At 45.7% G+C, this 22820-nt stretch overlaps 1 protein-coding gene across 1 annotated transcript in view; it reads left to right on the top strand.

The window, feature by feature from the left end:
• Positions 1–22820, top strand: part of LOC128636413 (myoferlin-like) — a 276260-nt gene that overhangs the window by 168783 nt on the left and 84657 nt on the right.

Genomic DNA, 22820 nt, shown 5'->3' with positions numbered 1-22820 from the left:
TAAATTTTCATGAATGAGTGCCCGGTTTTTAAAAAATACTATTAAAAACAGGGGCACTTTCATTCATGAAAGTTTATATTGCAGCGGTTTTGTTAAAATACTTACCTTTTTCTTCTTCCAAACCAGACTAGTGATCCCCCGCTCACTTCTCATGCTGTACTTGGCACAGCAATGATAAAATCGCCTTCCTCCAATCATGGTGTGGCCTCAGTTTGCTCTGGGGGGCAGCCATGATTGGAGGAAGCCAGATTCGTCATTGCTGACGTAAGTACAGAGAATCTGCGGACGAGGGATCGCTGGTCTGGCTTGGAAGAAGAAAAAAACATAATTTTCTTCATAAATGGAAAGAGTCCAGAGTTGCATTTATTACTTTTGGGAAATAAGAACCTGGCCACCAGGAGGAGGAAAAGACACCCCAGCCAAAGGCTTAAATACTCCTCCCATTCCCTTCATCCCCCAGTCATTCTTTGCCTTTCGTCCAAGGAGGTTGGCAGAGAAGTGTCAGAAGTTTGTTTTCGTCTCTTACGGAAGGTAGTACTCTTCGACATGGGTAAGAGTTTTAAGTAATCCTGTCAGTCTCTCAGTGAGGGCTAGTGAAAGTTAGAGTCCGGAGATGCAGGAAGAGTCTTTCTGCGAAACCATCACGACTCATTTTAACAACTCCACAAGCAATTGGCATTGTCGAACATTGCTTCGCTGCCTGCTTCCTTCTCTCAAGTCCATGGCGGAGGCGAGACTACTATCTGCCACACTTGATGGGCCGTGTTCCTGTTCCACGACGTAGATTCCGGTAAGATTGTTTCATTTTACTTCTTCATGATTGTACTGTAACTCATTTGTTACTGCAAACTCACATGAAAAATACAGGGTGTCAGTGGGTCTCCTTTAGTATCTTGGAATCAAGGGTTAATATCTCTTGAGGGGGATTATTGAACAGGGGGGGGTTTCTTCTTAAATAGATAGAGTCCACAGCTGCATTCATTACTTTTGGGAATTAAGAACCTGGCCACCAGGAGGAGGCAAAGATACCCCAGCCAAAGGCTTAAATACTCCTCCCACTTCCCTCATCCCCCAGTCATTCTTTGCCTTTCGTCCCAGGAGGTTGGCAGAGAAATGTCAGAATTTTTCATTTTTGTTTCTTGTCTCTTATGGAGGGTAGTACTCTTCAGCATGGGACAGGAGTTAAGTAGTCCTTTCAGTCTCTCAGTGAGGTCTTGGATGAAAGTTAGAGTCCGGAGATGCAGGGAGAGAGTCTCTCTGCGAAACCATCCTGACTCATATTAACAGCTCCTCAAGCAATCGGCGTTGTCAAACTTCACTCCGCTGCCTGCTTTCTTCTCTCAAGTCCATGGCGGAGGTGATGCCACTATTCATCACACATGAAAGGCTGTGTTCCTGTTCCACGGTGTAGATTCCGGTAAGATCGTTTAATTTTACTTTATCGTCAATGTACCTTGCGGGTCTAACTATATGACATATGGGTTTCAGTGAGTCTCCGTTAGTATCTTGGATTCGAGGGTTAATATCTCCTGAGGGGGGTTATTGAACAGGGGGGTTTATAATCATGTTTGTTATGTGATTCAACCTGCTTATGTGTGATGTTTATGGGCTTGTGGTTTTAACTTTGAGGCCTTTCGTAGTGACGCAGCCTTTTGGTTGGGCGCGCTTTTTTGGACTGTAGGGTTCACCTTGTTTTCAGGCATGATTATGTTCCATTCCCCATTTCCGCATTCCTGACCATGTGGCGAAGGGAATATTCTAGTCCGCAGGGGTCTGGTCATAGGAGGTGGTGAGTGCCCCAGCCATTGTGGGTGTCAGGTGCAGTTTTTGTTTAATACTTTAGTCCATATTGATATTTCCTCTTTCCAGTTATGGAGGATTCTGATGCTGAGGCTGTGCTCATTTCAGATTCAGTTACAGAGGATTCTAATACAGAGACTATTTTGATTTCCGATTCTGTGTCCGGTGAGGACTCCGGATTGGCCTCATTGACACATGTTTTGTTCCGTATGTCATATTAGAGTGCCTGGTTCCTCGGGCTCAGGGAATCAGGGGCCTGTTGAGCCATCCCCCTCTGGGGGCCCCGTCCTCAAGGAGGCGAGTTCCCTAACAATTCATACTTCTACACATACGGGTAACCCAGTTTATGGTTCCTCCATGCGGGGTGGCGTGTTCCCCCCAGATGTTGCAGCACGTTTTCGCTTCCAAATAATGTTAGCGATGGTACGTCTGCAAAGTCCAGACGTTTATTTGAGATTGTGCTCGTGCCCTATTGTCCAGGGTCTTCCGACTTGGGGTGGGCCTTTACAGTTCCCTGCTGGTGTAACTGTTCCGGAGTGTTGTGCCTTTCGTTACAGGATTGCGCGCCTTAGCGTGTTGCTTAGACATCTTTTTCAGTTATTGAATGACCCTATCATTAACAGATATGGGGAATTTCAGTCTGATAATTCGATTGGTGCACCTCCTTAGACAGGGGAGTTATCTCCTGTTTGTCATTTGTTTTAGATCTTTCCCAGTTTTTTTGAACGATAGGGTTCCATTTGGCTGGTCCTGCAGGTAGGCCGGGGTCTTTTGGGCGTTAACCTTCGGGTTGCCTTATATTTTATTTTGTATCCAATTGGATGTCTTTTATTTCTGTTTGTTTCCTTCGGGAACCATCTGGGATTGATACTTATTGTTACTTCTCCGGAAGTTGTTTGGACACGTTAGCCCTATGTTTAATAATATCTATTTTCTGTTTTTCCCCTATGTGGGAGAATTTATGCAGCTTTCCTGTTAGGACCCTGAGTACAGGCTGGTCCTATCGGGTTCGTTCGGTTTTGAGGCTGTTCAGTCACGTGCCGCTGTTTTCTGCTGGACTGGTTCGGTAGTAGCGCTGAGTGCTCAAGTTATCATTGTTTTTTATGTTCAACTAAGCATTCAAGAGGACCTGTGTGTTAGCGAGACGGGAAATGATTGTTTCAGTCCTTATAGCCTTCAGTCATAGATGACCGGGCAGGGGAGGGTTTCGCTGCGTCACTCTCTCTGACATCTGATTTCATCAGGACCTAGAGTTTCCTCCTCCATGTGGGGGAGGGCTGGCAGGCGTAGCGCCAGTTGTCACTGGTTGAGTGGTTTGGACTTCTGTTTTAGGCTTCTGGATAGTTCTATTGGGGCTTGATCCAACAGCATGAAGGTAGCTGTGACCTGTTGCAGATTTTGGCACCTTAAGGGGGTGCGTGTAAGTTGTTTCTAGTGTATCTAGATACGACTCTTACTCTGGGACGCGTAGGGTCTGTTTGAGTTATGAGACCTTTGGATCTTCTTCCATTGTCTCCGGGTGGTTAGATCTCCTTTTGGGGATCTGTGTTTCGGATGTTGGTTGATCCCTGTAGGGACTTGCTTAGCACTGGGTTTCCTGGAGCTGGGAAGGTTTAGCACCTTTCTCTCCCTTGTGTCCTCTGCCTGTGTGGAGGTGATGGGGAGACTAGCCCTGCTAGTAGGGTTTTGGAAACTCGAGGTATATATTCTGTTGTCCTGAGGCCTTGTGAAGTCCCTTCATTTGACTTCTAGCCTTGCTCCTTGGAGAGTTGGACTTTATCTAGGGGTAGTTCCTTCATTTGGTTGGGGCTTTTGAGTTCTCTTCGCTGTCTGGATTCTCTGGATATGCTCCATTCCCTTTGTCTGTTTTTTTGGCCAGTCGGGGTGTTTAGTTCCAGGGTATAGTTGCCTGAACTATTAGGTATCCGGACCTGTTTTTCTTCTGGGGCTTCGCTCCTGTCCCAGTTTTGGGTTGTTTTGGATCTCAGGGCTGGTAGGGATGTTCCACAATGGTGGAAACTTGAGCTATGTCCTTGCTCCATATAATGGACCGGGTCTGGGTTGGCCCGGTTTATCAGAGTATTTATTACTCCTCCCCACAGAGTAACCCATGTCATCTGTGGTTAGCTGGGTGGCTTGCGCCTCAAGAATGTGGGTTTCTACCCTGCTGCTGATGCAGGATTCCAGTTTCTAGTGCGCCTTAGGGTTGCATTCCCCTGTTAGTTTGCCAGTGTACCTGTGGATTCTCTACTCTGCAGGCGAATGTATTAGCTGTGCCTCTGTTGGGCAAGCTACTTGTGAGGAGGTCCTCTTTAGGACATTTGCAGAATTTTTTCTTCCTGTTTAAACGGTGGCTTCTGGCCTTAAAGACGGTTATTTCCCTTCTGGCCTCTTCCCTTTTTCTTTAGGGGATATTCTCTTTTTAGGGAGTCCTTACTTGGTGATTCTCCTACCTTGCTGGTTCCATCTCAGACTGTGGGGGCCTGTTTGATAGATTCTTAGGTCTATGGTTTTGTCTGGTTTCAGAGTAGGGTTGTACTTATCCTTTGGGATATGTGAGCTTGCTGAGTCTATTCTGATAGCTCAGTCTGCTAGGAGATGGGTTTTTCCTTTCTCCTTGTTCCTTGACAGGAGTCTGTTTCCTCTTCCTTTGGGTTCTGAGGGTATTCTCTCCTTCTCGGGGGGCCTCAATGGAGGCTTTATGTTCCCCTTTTTTAGGGACCTGTGAGTAGGTCCGGCGGCTTAGGTTGTCTGGAGCGTGCCCTCTGTTGGGGGCTGTTTTGTGTGGTCTGTTTTTTGATGACTGTTTCTTCTTCCTTGCAAGCTTCCTCTGTGTCGTCCTGTTAGGGACTCTGTGTTCTCGAACTTGGGGTTTTGCCTGGGTCTGTTACACGCTCTTTCACGGTCGAATCCTTGGGTATTCTAGTGGAGGCGATTGGAGGTTTTTGCCTCTATAGTTGTGTTCCTTGCTTGTATGATGTTGGGGAGACGTCTTTTGGTCTCCGTGCCCGGTTTTATCCCGGGTTTCGCCTGGTATAGGCATGACCTCCTTCCCTGTTTGGGTTCATTTGGGTCTCTGTGTGCTAGTCCCACTCTTGGAGGTGCTGTTTTTGTATTAAGGGGCCTTTTCGGTTTCCTCTGTCCTCCTTTGCCTTGTTCCCCTAGGGGATTTCAGCTGCTTTACCCTTCATTTGGGAGGGGAGAGTTGGGGGGACCGTCTTTAGGGCAATGGTGTCTCTTGAAGGACTGTTGGCTCAGTCGAGTCCGTTTTGCAGTCTCTAGTTTGGCTCTGAACTGGCTATGAGTCAGTGTCACTGGGGCTTTTCCTTTTTTCTCGGCTTCAGACATTTTATTTGGGTAGAGGTTCAGGACTGGTGCTCTCAGTATGGGCCGCCTATTGTACTGTCCCGTCTTGGCATTCAGTGTCCTCTATAACTTGGGTGTTGTTTCCCAAAAGTAATGAATGCAGCTGTGGACTCTTTCCATTTAAGAAGATAAACATAAATTATGCCTACCTGATCATTTCCTTTCTCCAACATTGGTGTGTCCGGTCCACGGCGTCATCCATAACTTGTGGGAATATTCTCTCCCCAACAGGAAATGGCAAAGAGCACAGCAAAAGCTGTCCATATAGTCCCTCCTAGGCTCCGCCCACCCCAGTCATTCTCTTTGCCTGCTGAGCAAGCAGCATCTCCACGGAGATGGTGAAGAGTATGTGGTGTTTAGTTGTAGTTTTTTATTCTACTATCAAGAGTTTGTTATTTTAAAATAGTGCTGGTATGTACTATTTACTCTGAAACAGAAAAAGATGAAGAGTTCTGTTTGTGAGAGGAATATGATTTTAGCAGCAGTAACTAAAATCGTTTGCTGTTTCCACATAGGACTGTTGAGATGAGATAACTTCAGTTGGGGGAAACAGTTGGCAGACTTTTCTGCTTAAGGTATGACTAGCCATATTTCTAACAAGACTGTGTAATGCTGGAAGGCTGTCATTTCCCCTCATGGGGACCGGTAAGCCATTTTCTTAGTCTCAAACAGAATAAAGGGCTTAATATGGGCTATAAAACTGGTAGACACTTTTATGGGCTAGATCGATTGCTTTATTTGGGCATTTTATATAGCTTGATATTGAAATTCACACTTTAGAAACTTTGGGGAACGTTTTTTTACGTCAGGCACTGATTTAGACACCTTCCCAGTCAGGAAGGGCCTTCTCTGTAGTAGGCAGAGCCTCATTTTCGCGCCATTACTGCGCAGTTACTTTTGAGAGCAGGACATGCAGCTGCATGTGTGTGGATCTGAAAGTAGTTGAAAAGGCTTCATTTGGTATCGTATACCCCCCTGGGTTTGGTAAAGTCGCAGTAAAGGCTGTTTGCTCATTTTAAGGGTTAAAGATCTGAAATTTGGGGTGCAATGCTTTGAATGCTTTAAGACACTGTGGTGAAAATTTGGTTAAATTTGAACAATTCCTTCATAGTTTTTCACATATTCAGTAATAAAGTGTGCCTTGTTTAAAATTTAAAGAGACAGTAACGGTTTTGTTTTAAAATGTTTTTTGTACTTTATTGACAAGTTTAAACCTGTTTAACATGTCTGTGCCTTCAGATAAACTATGTTCTGTATGTATGGAAGCCAATGTGTCTCCCCCTTCAAAATTGTGTGATAATTGTGCCATAGCGTCCAAACAAAGTAAGGACAGTACTGCCACAGATAGTAAAGTTGCCCAAGATGATTCATCAGATGAAGGGAGTAGACATAGTTCTACATCATCTCCTTCTGTGTCTACACCAGTTTTGCCCACGCAGGAGACCCCTAGTACTTCTAGTGCGCCAATGCTTGTTACTATGCAACAATTGACGGCAGTAATGGATAACTCCATAGCAAATATTTTATCCAAAATGCCTGCATTTCAGAGAAAGCGCGATTGCTCTGTTTTAAACAATGAAGAGCAAGAGGGCGCTGATGATAATTGCTCTGTCATACCCTCACACCAATCTGAAGTGGCCATGAGGGAGGTTTTGTCAGATGGGGAAATTTCTGATTCAGGTAGAATTTCTCAACAGGCAGAACCTGATGTTGTGACATTTAAATTTAAATTAGAGCATCTCCGCGCACTGCTTAAGGAGGTGCTATCTACTCTGGATGATTGTGACAACCTGGTCATTCCAGAAAAATTGTGCAAGATGGACAAGTTCCTAGAGGTTCCGGTGCACCCCGACGCTTTTCCTATACCCAAGCGGGTGGCGGACATAGTGAATAAGGAGTGGGAGAAACCCGGCATACCTTTTGTCCCCCCTCCTATATTTAAGAAATTATTTCCTATGGTCGACCCCAGAAAGGACTTATGGCAGACAGTCCCTAAGGTCGAGGGGGCAGTTTCTACACTATCCAAGCGCACTACTATTCCTATTGAGGATAGTTGTGCTTTCAAAGATCCTATGGATAAAAAATTGGAGGGTTTGCTTAAAAAGATTTTTGTACAGCAAGGCTACCTCCTGCAACCTATTTCGTGCATTATTCCTGTCACTACAGCAGCGTGGTTCTGGTTCGAGGAACTAGAGAAGTCGCTTAGTAGAGAAACTCCGTATGAGGAGGTTATGGACAAAATTCACGCACTTAAGTTAGCTAATTCCTTTATTTTAGATGCCGCTTTGCAGTTAGCTAGATTAACGGCGAAAAATTCAGGGTTTGCAATTGTGGCGCGCAGAGCGCTCTGTCTAAAGTCTTGGTCAGCGGATGTATCTTCCAAGACAAAATTGCTTAATATCCCTTTCAAGGGTAAAACCCTTTTTGGGCCAGAATTGAAAGAGATTATCTCAGACATCACTGGGGGTAAGGGCCACGCCCTCCCACAAGATAGGCCTTTCAAGGCCAAGAATAAGTCTAATTTTCATTCCTTTCGCAATTTCAGGAACGGACCGGCCTCCAACTCTGCAGCCTCTAGACAAGAGGGTAATGCTTCACAAACCAAACCAGCTTGGAAACCGATGCAAGGCTGGAACAAGGGTAAGCAGGCCAAGAAGCCTGCTGCTGCTACCAAAACAGCATGAAGGAGTAGCCCCCGATCCGGGACCGGATCTAGTAGGGGGCAGACTCTCTCTCTTCGCTCAGGCTTGGGCAAGAGATGTTCAGGATCCCTGGGCACTAGAAATAGTTTCTCAGGGTTATCTTCTGGAATTCAAGGAACTACCCCCAAGGGGAAGGTTCCACATGTCTCAAATAAAGAGACAGGCATTCTTACATTGTGTAGAGGACCTGTTAAAAATGGGAGTGATACACCCAGTTCCAACCGTGGAACAAGGAATGGGGTTTTACTCAAATCTGTTTGTAGTTCCCAAAAAAGAGGGAACTTTCAGACCAATTCTGGATTTAAAGATCCTAAACAAATTTCTCAGAGTGCCATCGTTCAAAATGGAAACTATTCGAACGATTTTACCTACAATCCAGGAGGATCAATTTATGACTACCGTGGATCTAAAGGATGCGTATCTACATATTCCAAATCCACAAAGATCATCATCAGTTCCTAAGGTTCGCCTTTCTGGACAAACATTACCAGTTTGTGGCTCTCCCATTCGGGCTAGCCACTGCTCCACTGCGGTTCTAAGACCAAGGGGCATTGCAGTGGCACCTTACTTGGACGACATTCTGATAAAAGCGTTGTCTCTTTCAAGGGCAAAGGCTCACACAGACATCGTTCTAGCCTTTCTCAGATTTCACGGATGGAAAGTGAACATAGAAAAGAGTTCCCTTTCTCCGTCGACAAGAGTTCCTTTCTTGGGGACAATAATAGATTCTTTAGAAATGAAGATTTTCCTGACAGATGTCAGAAAGTCAAAACTTCTAAATGCTTGTTAAGTTCTTCACTCTGTTCCACGACCTTCCATAGCTCAGTGCATGGAAGTAGTAGGGTTGATGGTTGCAGCAATGGACATAGTTCCTTTTGCGCGAATTCATCTAAGACCATTACAACTGTGCATGCTAAAACAGTGGAATGGGGACTATACAGACTTGTCTCCAGTGATTCAAGTAGATCAGAAGACCAGAGACTCACTCCGTTGGTGGCTAACCCAGGATCACCTGTCCCAGGGAATGAGCTTCCGCAGACCAGAGTGGGTCATCGTCACGACCGACGCCAGTCTAGTGGGCTGGGGCGCGGTCTGGGACTCCCTGAAAGCTCAGGGTCTATGGTCTCGGGAAGAGTCTCTTCTCCCGATAAACATTCTGGAACTGAGAGCGATATTCAATACTCTCAGGGCTTGGCCTCAACTAGCAAAGGCCAGATTCATAAGATTCCAATCAGACAACATGACGACTGTTGCTTACATCAACCATCAGGGGGGAACAAGGAGTTCCCTGGCGATGAGAGAAGTGACCAAAATCATAAAATGGGCGGAGGATCACTCCTGCCACCTATCTGCGATCCACATCCCAGGAGTGGAAAACTGGGAGGCGGATTATCTGAGTCGTCAGACATTCCATCCGGGGGAGTGGGAACTCCACCCGGAGATATTTGCCCAGTTGACTCAATTATGGGGCATTCCAGACATGGATCTGATGGTGTCTCGTCAGAACTTCAAGGTTCCTTGCTACGGGTCCAGATCCAGGGATCCCAAGGCGACTCTAGTGGATGCATTAGTAGCGCCTTGGACCTTCAACCTAGCTTATGTGTTTCCACCGTTTCCTCTCATTCCCAGGCTGGTAGCCAGGATCAAGCAGGAGAGGGCCTCTGTGATCTTGATAGCTCCTGCGTGGCCACGCAGAAATTGGTATGCAGACCTGGTGAATATGTCATCGGCTCCACCATGGAAGCTACCTTTGAGACAGGATCTTCTAGTACAAGGTCCATCCGAACATCCAAATCTAGTTTCCCTCCAGCTGACGGCTTGGAAATTGAACGCTTGATCTTATCTAAGCGTGGGTTTTCGGATTCTGTAATAGATACTCTGGTTCAAGCCAGAAAACCTGTAACTAGAAAAATTTACCATAAAATATGGAAAAGATATATCTGTTGGTGTGAATCCAAGGGATTCTCATGGAGTAAGATCAAAATTCCTAGGATCCTTTCCTTTCTCCAAGAGGGTTTGGATAAGGGATTATCAGCGAGTTCTCTAAAGGGACAGATTTCTGCTTTATCTGTCTTATTACACAAACGACTGGCAGCTGTGTCTGATGTTCAAGCTTTTGTTCAGGCTTTGGTCAGGATCAAGCCTGTTTACAGACCTTTGACTCCTCCCTGGAGTCTGAATTTAGTTCTTTCAGTTCTTCAAGGGGGTTCCGTTTGAACCTCTACATTCCATAGATATCAAGTTGTTAACTTGGAAAGTTCTGTTTTTGGTTGCTATTTCTTCTGCTAGAAGAGTTTCTGAGTTATCTGCTTTGCAGTGTAATCCGCCCTATCTGGTGTTCCATTCAGATAAGGTTGTTTTGCGTACTAAACCTGGTTTCCCTTCCAAAGGTTGTTTCCAACAAGAATATTAACCAGGAAATAGTTGTGCCTTCTTTGTGTCCGAATCCAGTTTCAAAGAAGGAACGTTTGTTACACAATTTAGATGTAGTTCGTGCTTTAAAGTTCTATTTAGAAGCAACAAAGGATTTCAGACAAACGTCTTCTCTGTTTGTCTTTTATTCTGGCAAGAGGAGAGGTCAAAAAGCTACTGCTACCTCTCTTTCCTTTTGGCTGAAAAGCATCATCCGATTGGCTTACGAGACTGCCGGACGGCAGCCTCCTGAACGCATCACAGCTCACTCTACTAGGGCTGTGGCTTCCACATGGGCCTTCAAGAACGAGGCTTCTGTTGATCAGATATGTAAGGCAGCGACTTGGTCTTCCCTGCACACTTTTGCCAAATTCTACAAATTTGATACTTTTGCTTCTTCGGAGGCTATTTTTGGGAGAAAGGTTTTGCAAGCCGTGGTGCCTTCTGTTTAGGTAACCTGATTGGCTCCCTCCCTTCATCCGTGTCCTAAAGCTTTGGTATTGGTTCCCACAAGTTATGGATGACGCCGTGGACCGGACACACCAATGTTGGAGAAAACAAAATTTATGCTTACCTGATAAATTACTTTCTCCAACGGTGTGTCCGGTCCACGGCCCGCCCTGGTTTTTTAATCAGGTTTGATGAATTTCTTTCTTTAACTACAGTCACCACGGCACCTTATGGTTTCTCCTGTTTTTTCTCCTGTCCGTCGGTCGAATGACTGGGGTGGGCGGAGCCTAGGAGGGACTATATGGACAGCTTTTGCTGTGCTCTTTGCCATTTCCTGTTGGGGAGAGAATATTCCCACAAGTTATGGATGACGCCGTGGACCGGACACACCGTTGGAGAAAATAATTTATCAGGTAAGCATAAATTCTGTTTTTCTTCTGATGGAAAGAGTCCACAGCTCCCCACCCGTAATTTTATGTGGGGCGTCCTTATATTCTTCTGGCACCTTTTCACCCTGATATTTCTTCTACTGTTCCTTGTTCCTCTGCAGAATGACTGGGGGGGTGAGTGGAGTGGTAGGAGTATTTAAGCCTTTGGCTGGGGTGTCTTTGCCTCCAACTGGTGGCCAGGTTCTTAATTCCCAAAAGTAATGAATGCAGCTGTGGACTGTTTCCATCAGAAGAAAAGGAAATGATCAGATAAGCATAATTTATGTTTGTAATCATGTTTGATATATGATTCAATCTGCTTATGTGTAGTGTTAACTCGGCTTGTGGCTTTTTGGAACATAACGGCCTTTCAAAGTGATGCAACCTTACGGTTGGGCATGCTTTTTTTTGGACTGTACGGTTCACCTTGTGACCGGATGTGTTTTCGTTATGGTCTCCAATTTCTGCATTCCTGTCAGGGTGCCAGGAATCAGACTGAGACGAGAAGTGCAAAAATAATCACACCTTTATTAAAAGCAAAAAATAATAAAAAGTCCACAAGTCAAATAACAAGCCAGGAGTCAAAACTAGAGCTGGTAGTCAGACAAGCCTAGTCAGGAGCCAAAGCGAGTAGTCAGACGAGCCGGAATCAAGAACAAGGAGAACAGCAGAGTCAGGAACAAGCCAGGGATCAGGAACCAGGAGGGACGTCAGACAGCCAGGTAATACACAGGAGCTCTCACAAACAGGTCTGAGACAACGCAAGGGCAAAGCATACTGAACAAAGGCTCTTTAAATAATAAGTGATGACATCACAATTCTGAGATTGCATCCTGTCTCACATGGATGATGTAAACCAGTCTGGCCATAAAAGGAAGTACAGGAAGTGAGCAGCATCTCCCAGAATGCACCAAAGTCAGCAAGAGAGGTGAGTAAAATGGCTGCCAGCAGCACATGGCAAACAAGTCAGGAAAAAACCCTGACAGTACCCTCCCCTCAACGACCCCTCCCCCGCGGGAGGACAAAAGGCTTATTGTGGAAACGGGCATGGAAGGCACGGAGGAGGGCGGGAGCATGAACATCAGAGGAGGGAACGCATGAACGCTCCTCTGGACCGTAGCCCCTCCAATGAACCAAATACTGTACGCGGCCCCTGGACATACGAGAGTCAATAATGCTGCGGACCTCATACTCCTCATGGTTGTCAACAAAGATAGGACGGGGACGAGGCAACACAGTGGTAAACCGATTACAAACCAATGGTTTCAAGAGGGAGACATGAAAAAACATTGGAGATGCGCATTGCAGGAGGAAGGTCAAGAGCGTAGGCCACAGGATTGACCCGTCGGAGTATTCGAAAAGGACCAAAATAACGGGGAGCCAGTTTATTGGAGGGCACACGAAGGTTCAAGTTGCGGGAGGACAGCCAAACTCTCTCACCAACCTGGTAGAAAGGTGCAGGCAGACGCCTACGATCAGCCTGGAACTTTTTACGCTGCATAGAACTATGAAGGCAATCCTGAATCTGCACCCACGTGGAACGGAGTTGCCGGAGATGCTCCTCCAAAGCCGGAATACCCTGAGACATGAATGAATCGGGCAACAAGGATGGTTGAAACCCATAATTCGCCATGAACGGGGATAACTTGGAGGAAGCATTAAAGGGTTAGAAATTGATTCCCATTTCCACCTAATTAAAATATATTATTAAAATGACTATTATAAATACAGTCAAACAAAACAGTTTTTTTTTTAAATGAAGCTTTTACATACCTTACTTTTAAAGATAAGATTATCATGAAATGAGCGATAATGACTGCCCATAAAATGGGGCATGGCTCATGTTAATCCAGCATCCGCCCCCATCCAATGGGGAAGCTGCTGGGTCTCTTAATTTTAATATTAAATTCAGTGAACATCGCATGCGCAGTACTGATGTTCATAAACAGCTGTTCGTGTTCACAGCTTATTCATCACTAGCAGAGGATCACTTGGAGGGGCAACTTCTCACAGGCAAATGAGAGGAGACAGGGAATATAAACAAGTGCTTCAGGTTGCAAGTCTAACAAACGAACAGTGCTCTGGACTGGCTGGGAGCTGTGCAAGACTTACAGCTGGTGTTTCTCAGTTCAGTCCTGCACTAACAAGAACAACAAGCAGCGTGTAGGTTACATTTCTTCCCTGCCTGTGATTTAGTGCAGTTGTGCTTCAGACGTTGAATACAGTGGTGAGTATGAACGCCCTAATTATCTAAGCTGTTGGGCTCATCTCCCCCCTCCCTCTTGCTGTGTTTGATTGATTAGTGAGGGTTCCGAATCTACATCAAAGCAAGAGGGAGGGGGCAGATGAGCCCGACAGCTTAGATAAACAGAGCGTTCATACTCACCGCTGCAAATTGCACTAAATCACAGACAGGGAAGAACTCTAACATACACGTTCCTATCCTAAGTGTCTCCTTCTCCAAATTGTTTCTGTGAAGCTGCACCTCCAAGTGATGATCCTCCTCCTGCAATAATTCATTAGTTGTGAGTCTCTTGATGCCGGTGCCTGCTTGCAAGAACGTGTGCTCTGTGCCTCCTGTCAGTAGGAGGGGGACCAAGTCTGCGCATGTGTTTTCAATTAAATACTTTTAATGCGCATGCGGGCCTCCATGATGTTTCTACCTAGGTAGAACATCATAATAGGCCCCATAATGAGTTGAAAATGGGTTTGGCACAGTTTTAATTTTATAATTAAAATGCCAAGAAATGGAAAGAAAATTGCACAAAGGTAACAATTGCAAATTACTTTATTAAATTAAGAAGTTTTAAATGAGTTAAAAATATTTTTTCGGTTTACTTACTATCCCTTTAATAGCACTATTACGAGCAAACTCTGCCCAAGGTAACAGTTCAGACCAATTATTGTGGTGATCTGAGACATAACAAAGGAGGAACTGTTCCAGAGCTTGATTAGACCATTCCGCAGCCCCATTGGATTGAGGGTGATATGCCGAAGAGAAGGAGAGCTGGATCCCCATTTGAGCACAAAAGAAATGCCAAAATCTGGAGACAAGCTGGCTACCCCGGTCCGACACTATCTCCTTGGGTAACCCATGTAAACGGAAGACCTCACGGGCAAAAATTGAAGCAAGCTCCTGAGCAGTAGGCAACTTCTTCAAGGGAATGCAATGTGACATTTTAGAAAAACGGTCAACCACCATAAGGATAAAAGTATTGCCATTGGAAACAGGGAGCTCGACAATGAAGTCCATGGAAAGATGTGTCCAAGGACGCTCACCATTAGCAATAGGTTGAAGAAGACCCACAGGAAGACGTTGAGGAGTCTTATTCTGTGCACAAACTGAGCAGGAGGCAACATACGCAGCAACATCAGAACAAAGACCTGGCCACCAGAATTGTCGAGTTACAGACCAAATCATTTGGTTCTTGCCTGGGTGACCTGCGGCTTTAGGATAGTGGTAAGTGTGCAAAAGTTTAGTTTGAAGATTCTCAGGAACAAAACACTTACCACTAGGTTTCTCAGGAGGTGCATTGGTTTGTGCAGCCAGGATCTCCTCACCCAAGGGAGAAGTCAAATTAGTACGTATGGTAGATAAAATATGGTCAGGAGGTATAACAGGAGTAGGTACAGACAGAGGTGAAAATTGTCGAGAGAGGGCATCAGCCCTAACATTCTTACTACCAGGCAGGTAGGAGACCACATAATTAAACCGATACAAAAATAGCGCCCATATGGCCTGTCGGGGCGACAAACGTTTTGCTTCAGATAGATAAGTTAAATTCTTGTGGTCAGTAAGAATGAGCTCTAGCACGCTAGTACCCTCGAGAAGATGCCTCCATTCCTTGAGTGCCAAAATTATGGCCAGTAATTTCCTGTCGCCAATTTCATAATTGCACTCCACTGCAGACAATTTCTTAGAGAAGAAACCACACGGATGCAAGGAACTGTCAGGTGTAGGACGTTGAGACAAGAGAACACCTACTTCAGTCTCAGACGCATCGACCTCAAGAACGAAAGCCAGGACAGGGTTAGGATGAGCCAGAACTTGAGCGGCAGCAAAGGCAGTCTTAAGACTATCAAAGGCCTTAATGGCAGTAGGTGACCAATGGAGTGGATCATTCTCTTTACGGGTCATGTCTGTGATAGGTTTGACCAAGGAAGAAAAGTTTTTAATAAACTTTCTATAGTAATTGGCGAACCCCAAAAAACGTTTAATAGACCGAAGACCAACTGGGCAAGGCCACTGCAGAACCGCAGATAACTTGTTAGGATCCATGGAGAATCCTGCAACGGAGATAACATAACCTAGGAAGGTTACTTGAGTCTGATGGAACTCGCATTTCTCAAGTTTACAAAACAGGCCGTTCTCACGTAGTCTCTGAAGAACCCGTATAACATCAGAACGATGAGCCTCAAGTGTGGGTGAGTGTAGGAGGATGTCGTCTAAGTACACCACAACACACTGTTGCAACATATCTCGTTGGACATCATTAATAAATTCCTGGAAAACAGCAGGAGCATTACATAGGCCAAAGGGCATTACAAGATACTCATAATGCCCGCTCCTGGTGTTAAATGAGGTTGTCCATTCGTGGCCCTCCTTGATTCTAACGAGATTGTACGCTCCTCTCAAATCAAGCTTAGTAAAGACCGTAGCTTCCTTGAGGCGGTCAAAGAGTTCCGTAATGAACGGAATAGGGTAAGCATTCTTAATGGTAAGACGATTAAGACCCCTATAATCGATGCATGGTCTTAACTCGCCACCCTTTTTCTTCACAAAGAAGAAGCCAGCCCCTGCAGGAGAGCAGGATTTGCGGATGATCCCCCGCGTCAGAGCATCGGAAACATACTCCTCCATAGCACAATTCTCTGCAACAGACAGAGAGTAAACCCGGCCCGAGAAGGAATGGCTCCGGGTTGCAGGTCTATGGCACAATCGTAAGACCGGTGAGAAGGCAACGTACCAGCACGCACCTTGTCAAAAACGTCTAGGAACTCTCGGTACTCTGGCAATTGAGATACTGAAGAAGTGCACAAGACTTTAACTGGTTTATGAAGACAAGTGGAAATACATTGCGGAGACCACGACAAAATTTCGGACCTGCGCCAGTTGAGACTGGGATTGTGCTTTTGGAGCCCGGGATAACCCAGAACAACCGGAAAATGCAGAGAGTTTATCACCTGGAACTGGAGGGTTTCAAAATAGAGAGCCCCAACAGCCATGGACAACGGAGCGGTTTCGTGAGTAACGAGTGCGGGCTGAAGGGGCCTGCCATCAATGGCCTCAATAGCAAGCAGAACGGACCGAGGCAAAACAGGAATGGAGTGCTTCGATGCAAAAGCACTGTCAATGAAATAGCCCGCAGCACCAGAGTCAACAAGAGACTGGGTGACTATGGAGGAGTCCACCCAGGAAAGGACAACTGTGACCAAAGGTTTCTCCTTTAGCGGTTTCTGGGGACAAGGATAAACCACCTAAGATCTGCACCCGACAGGACCTTAGGTGTGAGCTTTCCCGGCCGTGTAGGACAAGACTTCAAAAGGTGTCCCTATAACCCACAATAGAGGCAGAGCCCCTCCCTCCTCCTAAAGGCCCTCTCTGCCACAGAGAGACACGTGAATCCCAACTGCATCGGCTCAGCAGTACCTGGTGACTCGGGACCAGGAGGCATGAGAGGAGAGGGAGGCATGGGTGGGAACGAACACGTAGGAGACAACGGTACAGGAGGCTTCCGCAAGCGCTCCTTGAAAAAAGGCCTCTCACTTAGTCTGATGTCAATTAGGATCAAAAAAGACACCAATGCCTCAAGATCTTCTGGTAAATCTCTGGCAGCAACTTCGTCTTTAATCGCATCAGAGAGCCCATGAAAGAAGGCGGCAACAAGGGCTTCATTGTTCCAGCCTACCTCTGCTGCAAGCGTACGGAACTCAATGGCATACTGAGCAACAGATCTTGTACCTTGCTGAATGGACATGAGTCGTTTAGCAGCAGAGGAGGAGCGAGCTGGAACATCAAATACCCTTCGAAAGGAAGCCACAAATTCAGGGTAATTTGAAATCACAGGTTTATTAGTCTCCCACAAGGGATTAGCCCAGGCAAGAGCTGTGTCAGAGAGTAACGAGATGAGAAATCCCACCTTAGCTCTGTCAGAGAGAAACGCCTGAGGTAACATCTCAAAGTAAATGCCCACCTGGTTCAAAAACCCTCTGCACTGATTAGGATCACCTCCATATCGCTGAGGTAGAGGTGCAGAACCGGACAAGCTCCTGGTAGGACTAGGTGCATCAGTGGAAACAGGAGTAGCCATAACTTGCGGGACACTTTTGTCCAAATGTTCGGTGCGAGTCAGCAGGGTTTGCAGGGCTAGTGCAAATTGATCCAAGCTGTGATCCTGTTCATCCATCCTGGAAATTATGGCAGGTAAAGGTGGATTATTAGCACCATCAGGATTCATGGCCCTTGCGTAATGTCAGGGTGCCAGGAATCAGACTGAGACGAGAAGTGCAAAAATAATCACACCTTTATCAATAGCAAAAAATAATAAAAAGTCCACAAGTCAAATAACAAGCCAGGAGTCAAAACTAGAGCTGGTAGTCAGACAAGCCGAGTCAGGAACCAAAGCGAGTAGTCAGACGAGCCAGAATCAGGAACAAGGAGAACAGCAGAGTCAGGAACAAGCCAGGGATCAGGAACCAGGAGGGAAGTCAGACAGCCAGGTAATACACGGGAGCTCTCACAAACAGGTCTGAGACAACGCAAGGGCAAAGCATACTGAACAAAGGCCCTTTAAATAATAAGTGATGACATCACAATTCTGAGACTGCATCCTGTCTCACATGGATGATGTAAACCAGTCTGGCCATAAAAGGAAGTACAGGAAGTGAGCAGCATCTCCCAGAATGCACCAAAGTCAGCAAGAGAGGTGACTAAAATGACTGCCAGCAGCACATGGCAAACAAGTCAGGAAAAAACCCTGACAATTCCTGACTGTGTGGTGACGGAACATTCTAGTCTGCTGATGTCTGGTTCATAGGAGGTGGTGAGTGCCCCAGCCATTGTGGGTGTCAGGTACCGTTTCAGTTGTTTTATATATATAGTCCATCTTTTGGTATCTTTTATCCAGTTATGGAGGATGCTGATGTTGATATTGTTCAACTCTTATATTCAGATTCTTCGTCATGTGACGAATGCAAATTGGCCCCATTGACTCAGGTCAGTCAGTTATGTTCTTTAGGCCGTCCTAGAGCGCCTTGTTCCTCAGGCTCGGGGGTTCAAGGAACTGCTGAGCCATCAGCCACCTGAGAGGCGAGTTCCCTACCGCTCCCTACTACTACTACAACACATGCGGGTAACCCAGGTTATGTGTTTTCCGCCTCGGAGGGTGGATTGTTCCCCCCGGAGGTTGTGGCACTTTTTCGCTTTTACATAATTTTGGCGCTTGCTTGTCTACAAAGTCCAGATGTTTATTTGCGATTGTGCTTGTGCCCAATTGCCCCAGGTTGCTCAGCCACTGGAGGGCATGTGCAGTTCCCTGCGGGTGTAATTGTTCCTGAGTGTTGTGCCTTTCGTTATAGGCTGGCTCGCCTTCATGTTTTACTTAGACACATTTTTGAGCTGTTTGGGGACCTTATCCTTTTCGGTTATGGGACTCATCAGTCTGCTCCTTCGAATGGCTCACCTCATTAGACATGGGGGGAAGAAGTAATCTCCTTTAATTCTTGTTATAAAGATCCTTCCCAGTTTTGTTAGAAGAACAGAGTTTCCGTTAGGCTGGTCCTGCGGATCTTTCTGATCTTCTTGGGTGTCAACCCTCAGGTTGCCTGTTATTTTATTTTATCCGGTTAGGATTAATTTTATTTTATTTTTCATACTATGTTTCCTGTAGGAACTTAAAAATCTCTGGGATCGATACTGGCTGTTTACTTCTACAGAAGTTGTTCAGGATACATTAGTCCCATGTTTGAGGGCGGATTTAGCCAGCTTGGCAGTTATGACCCTGGTTGCAGGCTAGTCCTGCTCGGGTTCAGATCTTCTGTCTCATGGCTTATTCAGACACGTGGCGCCTATTATACCGGCTGGTTAGGTTGGGGTTCCTAGTGCTCTTAACATTATTTATGTTCTTGTTATTTGTTTTACAAGTTTCAGCTAAGCATTCTCAAGAGGACTTGCGGGTCCGTGCGGCTCTCGGGATCATTTCAGTCCTAAATAGCTGTCTCTCTGGTGACTGGGTCAGTGAATTTTGTTGTGTTAATCTCTGTTGTTTCCAATACACTCGGAACCTAGAGTATTCCCTCCCACGTGGCCTCTTTCCGCCAGTCGGGGCGGTGTTGCTTTAGGAAATTGTCCTTTTTGGACTTGTTCCTTTAGTGGTTCTTTTCTTCATTGAGTCCTCTTGGATTGTCGGTTTCTCCTTGTGGATGGGTCGCCTTCGGGGGACTTGAATTCCCTTCGGGAGTTGGATGTTCCTTTTTCGGGACATTAGACAGTGAGGTCCTTTTGGGCTCCAGTCAGGGGTCCTTTCCCGGTGTTGGGAATGCTCTGCATCTCTTTCTTGGGATAGAAGAGGTCATAGTAGTTTTCCACTTATATGATTCTGGTATTGCCATCCAGGTGGCATTCAAACCCATGTTTTACTGTTCCTATGACTTTGAATCTGAGGTGATGTAGAGGCTTGATGTTGCTCTGTTCGGGTGTACTTGCCTGAGGAAAAAGCGTGGTTAGCGCTTAGAAACGCGTAGCATATTGTACTGACCTTATTTTTATATCTTTTTATTTGTTAAGTGTTATTTACAAGGTATTTTATCAGAAAATATATATATTTTTTTAATATACTGGAGTCTCCTTTTCATTATTTGCTGTTTGGAGCAATCTACCACTGAAGCAGAGTACAACCTTGACTTTTATGTGCACTGGGTCACTATAATATATCCAGTATGTTCCATTTGCACTACAGTGTGCAATACAATCTGTGAGTATCCATTTGTTGGTAACAGCTGGTGGGTACATAATACCTAATTGATCTGCACTAGGAGTCGCCCTCTTTATTCCTTCCATGTTCTTCAGTGATGTTGACTTGTGTCCTCTTGGTTCTTCCTACGACTTCCTGTCTTATGGGCAGGTGTTTCTCGACATTCTCCTCTTCAGGGGGCTCGTTGTCCTCCTTACGGAGGCGTGGTTCCCTTTTTATAGGCCTCTCCTGTATTCGGGAGGTCGGAACAGATGTTTATCTGGTTCAGGGATTGGTCTGCTCTTTGAGTTGTTCCTGTCCATCTGGGGAGCTGCTGGCTCCGCATTGAGACTTAGTCGGTTGGCTTTGCTAGATCTCCTTAGGTCTAACGCCTGCTCAATTGCCTTTAGGTTGAAGTGGCTGTGTCCATTCTTCTGCCCTTTTGGGGGCTGGTCTTGGGATTCCTTTCAGTTCCCTTGCTTTTAGATCTGTCGTTGCTTGGACATCCTATGGATGGCAGCGTATTACTAGACTCAGATGTTTCTTCTCTGAGTTTGCTACTTGTTATTCTGTTTGCTCAGTCTCCGAGTTCTGACGTTTTGAGGACTTTGTCTTCAGCTGTCTTTCTCTGTGCTGTTGCACAATGTTTGAGAGATATTTCTTCTCCTTGATGATGCCTGGTTGTTCCTTGTGGGTTGGGTGTCATCTCTCCTTGTTCTCGTGATCCTTTTGGGTCTCTGTGGCTTGGCTTTCTTTGAAGGTTTTTTTTCCTTTATTGGATCTTGCTGTACCTTTTGGGTATCTCTTTGGCTCACCGTTGTCCTCTCCCTTCTGGGGATTTTGGTACTGTACTAGTAAGGGTTGTGTGGGGACCGACTGCTGGGCGACGGTTCTCCTGGACGAGTGTTAGCTCAGTGAGTCTGCTTTGCGGTCTCTAGTTAAGCTTTCAAATTATATGCAGGTCAGTGTCCTTGGGGCCTTTTCCTTCTAGTTTTTTTGCCCGGCTCCAACAAAGCAGGGTTTAGTTGGGTTGTAGCTTTTCAGGCTTGGTGCCCTCAGAATGGGCCGCCTATTATACCTTCACGTTTTTGCATTCAGTGTCCTCTATAGCTTGGGTATTGTTTTCCCAAAAGCAATGAATGCAGCTGTGGACTCTTACCATTTATGAAGAAAAACTTAAATTATGATTACCTGATCATTCAGAGTTCACAGCTCCCCACCTGTAATTTTTCTGTGGGGCTTCTCTTATTTTTTATTCTTCTGGCACCTTTTCACCCTGGTATTTCTTCTACTGCTCCTTGTTCCTCTGCAGAATAACTGGGGGGTGAGGGGAGTGGGAGGAGTATTTAAGCCTTTGGCTGGGGTGTCTTTGTCTCCTCCTGGTGGCCAGGTTCTTATTTCCCAAAAGTAATGAATGCAGCTGTGGACTCTTTCCATTTAAGAAGAAACCCCCCCCCTGTTCAATAACCCCCCTCAAGAGATATTAACCCTTGATTCCAAGATACTAAAGGAGACCCACTGACACCCTGCAGCTGTGGACTCTTTCCCTCTGAAGAAAATAAATTTATCAGGTAAGCATAATTTAAGTTTTATGCTTACCTGATTAATTTCTTTCTTTCCGGATATGGTGAGTCCACAACGTCATCAATTTCTGTTGGGAATACCATTACTGGCCAGCAGGAGGGGGCAAAGAGCACCACAGCAAAGCTGTTAAGTGTCACTCCCCTACCCATAATCCCCAGTCATTCGACTGAAGAGAAATTGAAAAGGAATAACACAAGATTTAGAGTTGCCTGAGGTTTAGTCAAAACTTAGGCCTAGATTTAGAGTTGGGCGGTAGCTGTGAAAACTAGCGTTAGAGGCTCCTAACGCTGGTTTTGGGCTACCGCCGGTATTTAGAGTCAGTCAGGAAAGGGTCTAACGCTCACTTTCCAGCTGCGACTTTTCCATACCGCAGATCCCCTTACGTCAATTGCGTATCCTATCTTTTCAATGGGATCTTTCTAACGCCGGTATTTAGAGTCGTGGCTGAAGTGAGCGTTAGAAATCTAACGACAAAACTCCAGCCGCAGAAAAAAGTCAGTAGTTAAGAGCTTTCTGGGCTAACGCCGGTTTATAAAGCTCTTAACTACTGTGCTCTAAAGTACACTAACACCCATAAACTACCTATGTACCCCTAAACCGAGGTCCCCCCACATCGCCGCCACTATATTTAAATTTTTTAACCCCTAATCTTCCGCTCCGTACACTGCCGCCAACTACGTTATCCCTATGTACCCCTAATCTTCTGCCCCTAACACCGCCGACCCCTATATTATATTTATTAACCCCTAATCTGGCGCCCCCGCTATCGCTGACCCATGCATATTATTATTAACCCCTAATCTGCCGCTCCGTACACCACCGCCACCTACATTATAGCTATGTACCCCTAATCTGCTGCCCCTAACACCGCCGACCCCTATATTATATTTATTAACCCCTAATCTGCCCCCCTCAACATCGCCTCCACCTGCCTACACTTATTAACCCCTAATCTGCCGAGCGGACTGCACCGCTACTATAATAAAGTTATTAACCCCTAATCCGCCTCACTCCCGCCTCAATAACCCTATAATAAATCGTATTAACCCCTAATCTGCCCTCCCTAACATCGCCGACACCTAACTTCAATTATTAACCCCTAATCTGCCGACCGAATCTCGCCGCTA

Source organism: Bombina bombina, chromosome 7 (genome assembly GCF_027579735.1).
Source record: "Bombina bombina isolate aBomBom1 chromosome 7, aBomBom1.pri, whole genome shotgun sequence".
Lineage (NCBI taxonomy): Eukaryota > Metazoa > Chordata > Amphibia > Anura > Bombinatoridae > Bombina > Bombina bombina.
Note: the sequence above shows the minus strand (reverse complement) of the source record. Positions and strands in the feature narration are given on the sequence as shown.